We start from the raw sequence: 4,779 nt of genomic DNA on the forward strand, positions 1-4,779 counted from the left end.
CGCCGGGACAGGGCCTGGAGGAGCCAGGAGCCCACGAGCTTCCCCAGGAGCTCGCCGCTCAGATGCTAACGGCGGCAATGGCCGATTGTTCACTCACAATGACTACTTCTGAAAGGATGGAACTGGGGAGAACGGCTTAGGGTTCTGTAGCCCTTGAACTCGTAGAAGAGAGGAAAAAATAAAGATTAAAAAACGGATTTGAAGACACGACAAATACATCACCACCCTTCGTTCCAGCGAGGTCCCTGGGTGCGCCCTGGGGCTCGGGGTGCGCGCTGGGGCTCCGGGTTCACTCACAATGACTACTTCTGAAAGGATGGAACTGGGGAGAACGGCTTAGGGTTCTGTAGCCCTTGAACTCGTAGAAGAGAGGAAAAAATAAAGATTAAAAAACGGATTTGAAGACACGACAAATACATCACCACCCTTCGTTCCAGCGAGGTCCCTGGGTGCGCCCTGGGGCTCGGGGTGCGCGCTGGGGCTCCGGGTGCACAAACCCTTGCAGGTTACCGAACAGTCTCTCACAACCGTTCAAAGAGGTGTTTAGCATTTCTATCAGAGGAAGTGATTTTTAAAGGTCCCTTCGAACCCCTGATTCTGTGAAGTACTAAGTTACAGATCCACTAGATGGCAACTGGGCTACTTACACAGCCACACCTGAGGGTGATCATCATGATGTTACATCATGGTGTTACCCTTTGTGATGCGTCAAGGCTAGACCCATTCTGAAGCAACTTGTCCCTCTCTGTTCAAGCCCTCGGTATTTATATCTCATTTTTCTTCTTGCAGCAGTTGCTGGAAAGCTTTGGAAATGTGATTTTAGCATGCAACATTCCCCTGTGTAAAGGCAGCTGGTCAGGGATTCTAATTTTAAATATAATCACATATATTGATGTTTATTTGTCTGTTGTTTGTTGCTGTGTTTTTTTTTTAATTCTCTAAGAGGCAAGGTGGTCCTGTGATCAGCTCAATGCATTCGTGCTCCAAAAATGTGGAAACAGTTATAATTTTTACCATAGCCTTCCTCATGAAATTGTCTTCAAAATGTTGCGTGCACTCTTGGATTTTTGCAGCGGCCATTATAATTTCTACCTCATTTTATCTTGTATGGAAAATTCAGATTTCAGGTTCTTCAGTCATAGAATCATGGAGTGGTTTGGGCTGGAAGGGACATTAAAGATCATCTAGATCCAACTCCCCTGCATTGGCAGGTACACCTTCCACTAGATCAGGTTGCTCAGAGCCCCATCCAACCTGGCCATGAACAATTCCAGGGATTGGGCCCCCATAAGTTTCCAGCACAACCTCTTCCAGTATCTCACCACCCTCATAGTGAAGAATTTCCTCCTAATGTGTAAGGTAAATGATGGGCAAAGAGGGGCAAGGAAAAGAAAGGAGGGGCAAGGAATGATGTTTCCAGCAGACCGTAGGGATGCCTATCACTGCTTGCTGGGGTCTGTCTGCCTGGTCTCAGCACACAACCACACACCAGAAGACCCCCAGATTTTCCTGACTCACCTGTTTCACACGATGTTAATGGCCAGGAGGAGAAGACCCAAAATCATGGCCATGAAGGAAAGCACAAAGCCCAAGTAATTCCATGTTGATGCTAGGGGAAAGCACAATGAGTCAGGGTTAGCATGCACAGAGCAGTGTGGCCCACAGAGCCCAGCCAAGCTTTTCCTTAGGATACCCAACCTCAGAGTGCTATGGCTTAACTTATTTTTCTTTAATCTGTTTATGTTTTGCTTAGCACAGGGAGCCTTGCAAATCCATACAAACCCATGTGATTTGAATGATAACTACCAAACAACAACAATTTGTGGAAATGTGCTTTTTCTAACTCTTCTGCCCTTTTCTCTAACACTATAAAGACCTTTTTTCTGAGCAACATGAGCATGAATGAAACAGAACAGTCTTAAGAAAAAAGGCCTTATATTAGAGTCCATTAATCACTCACCCCCTGCTTCCCTGCCCAACTTTCAAAAAATGCAGGAAATTGGGGTGAAAAGTGCAAGAAACAAGGTAAGCAGCAAAAAACCCTGAAAGATTAAAATGAATTGGCAGGAAAAGCAGCCAGATTTTAGGGTGGACAAGTCACATTTTTGCCAATAAGTCTATGAAAAGTACCCCCACACTTGGTCAGGCAGCAAAACCCTCAGTTGACTCACTTCTCTGAGGCAGTATCCTGACATCAACCATACTTCTGGGACAAAACAGTTTGTCCTTTCCCAGCTTATTCCAGACTCAATGAACGGTAATTCTGTCTTTCACAGGAGCTCCCTCGTTTCTCATGAAATGAAAACTCTGCAGTATCCTCAAATTTCAGACATGCTGCACCCTCTTATACAGGGAAAAGAGTTTCCTAACAAAAACATCCTGAGGCCGTGAGTTTTTTAATGTCTTCAGGTGAAACAGGGCGATGAGAAGGACGTGCTGTTTCTTTGCTGCTTTTATGCTAAGTTATTTTCATCCAGATGAGATATGATTAGGTCCACGAAACTGGTATCACTTCAGTATAGAGACAAACTATATATCAAAATTCGGTTACACAGCTGCAAATCTGGGACTTTGGAAGAGGCTATGACAGTGCCAATGAACACAGACTAATAAAGATCAGTTTTGTGCTTTAATGTTCAAGGACCTGCAGGACTCCAGTGAGTGTAGTCTTTGGACTTTCAAGCAGGTAGAAATAGAATAATTCTCTCTGGTCCTTTCATTTCTCTTTCAGTAGGGTCCTCTGAGTACTCCATTCACCTACACATGATAGCTCTACCAGTTCATTAATTGTGGGCATGCAAGAAAAAGTTCCAAGGGGAAGGAGAGAAATAATGAATACTAAATTAAAAAAAAAAAATCCACGTTTAGGTCTGAAACTTGGTGTTTCAATGCCATGGAGGCACACATTACATACTCTTCTCTCTGCCTCTACGAAATGTAACACATTACATTATTAGTATATGCTAAGTAAAGCCTGGGTTTGTGATCACTTTTAGCTCTCACAGACATAAGAACTATAACTGATTGTCAGGTTCTCTGGGAATGCTCCTTTGGCTCACCCCTCAGGTATGCATTTTTCCCTCTAGCAGCTGATGTAGGTGCTTATGGTTATGAAAAGAAACCACTTCTCTCTGGAAGCAGGGCTGCTGATGTCTGTATGGAGCTATGCTTTTGTACTTCGTGTGCACTGGGAGCTGATGCAGATAGCACAGCTCTGGTGCTGCAGGTTCCCTCTCCTCTACACACAGTAGATCACAGATCTTGCTACTGGATCTACTGGGCAAAAAACAGCCGGGGTGTGTGAAAGAACCACTCCACTTTCTGAACAGCTTTCAGAAGCCCCACATTGGCCACACTCCAAGGACACACTCTGGGATCTCCACACATCTGTTTCCCACAGCCTTTATTCCTGCACTGTATGGTATGTCTACACTGCTTCTTACCCTTCAAATCATTCTTAGATTCCTACATCTTCTTAAATATGTGTCTCACCAGACTGAGTTATGGTGTGGTGTCAGTTTTGTGGCAAACTACCTCCTCTATTTACACTTCCCCAGTCTGTCACCCCACCTCTACTCAATTTAAGGTAGGCACAGCTTCTAAGCAAACCTCTGGGCCTACCTGTGCTGATGCAGAGGTCTGCTCATGGGGAGAAGCTGTCTTCAAACCATTCCAGCATAGGCTCAAGTCCTCTCCGAACTCTCCGGAGCTCATGAACCCCTCAAAGATCTTGTCTTCTTTGTGCAACTAAATTCGTAGCGCCGCATGGGGGAGCTTGTGCTGTGACTATAGCTCATCACTTCCAGATCAAGTGAGAAGGACAGCTCAGCACCGCTGAAGACTTCAGGCACTGGAAGTTGTGTTCTGGTAAGGCTGGTTGTACATAGTACACACACACTGCAGTAAAGTTGTTCCTTTTCAAACTGATCTTAAGTGACAGTCGCTGATTTTGCCTTGAAAAAACAGCCAAACCTATAACTCACAAGCATCCTTAGTCTGGTAGGTCAAATACAAAGAAAATTACTATAATTTAAAGCCATAAGCAAAGCAAATGAGTAATGAGGATCAATGCCAGCCATCCACTAAGATAACTTATGCACACAACAAGCAGCCTTTGATAACTAGAGTTAACTTTACTATTTGCTGAGCCATGTCTGACTGCAAAGCCATCTTGACAGCCAAGTAAAAGCAAGTGAACAAGCAACCCAAAACACAGGGAATGTGTCTGATCGTATTTGGCAAACAGATGGACCTGAAGACTGCTTGGAAACCCTTAAAAACATGGCCATGCCTTAGAGACAAAAGCAGAGTTAAAGCTCACCTCCCAAGTAATTCAGAAAATAAGTAACCTGAGGATATGAAAAATGTCAGGTATGTTGTGGTTTTGTTGTTTGTTTGCTTGTTTTTTCCTAAAACCAAAAAAAATAGTTGGAAAGCAGTTTGCAAGTATGAAGGATGTAACTGACCTTCTGGGCTGGCTATCTGGGAAGACAGCCAGAGACAGTGCAGCTTTGCACTGTACCTTTCAGCCACCCCAAAGGGTAGTCAGAGACCTCTCACCAACTATTTGATTGTCTTGCGTGCAGAACATCTCGCACTTCGGGTAACAGCTTGTCACGATCCGGTATTCGGACACGTGGCAATTTTTCATAAAGGTGATCCCAACTGGTGAAATTAAGACGCAAACGAGGTCAGATGTCACATGCACAACAAACATTTATTAGAGTAACAAAGCAAAGGTCCCTAGAGCGGATAGGACAGGCAGGAAAACAGAGACAG

At 44.4% G+C, this 4,779-nt stretch overlaps 1 protein-coding gene across 1 annotated transcript in view; it reads left to right on the forward strand.

The window, feature by feature from the left end:
• Nucleotides 1-4,779, forward strand: part of MAP1LC3C (microtubule-associated protein 1 light chain 3 gamma) — a 28,278-nt gene that overhangs the window by 21,283 nt on the left and 2,216 nt on the right. The window lies entirely within an intron of this gene.

Source organism: Chaetura pelagica, unplaced genomic scaffold, assembly GCF_000747805.2.
Source record: "Chaetura pelagica isolate M959 unplaced genomic scaffold, ChaPel_1.0 scaffold278, whole genome shotgun sequence".
NCBI classification, from domain to species: Eukaryota; Metazoa; Chordata; class Aves; order Apodiformes; family Apodidae; genus Chaetura; species Chaetura pelagica.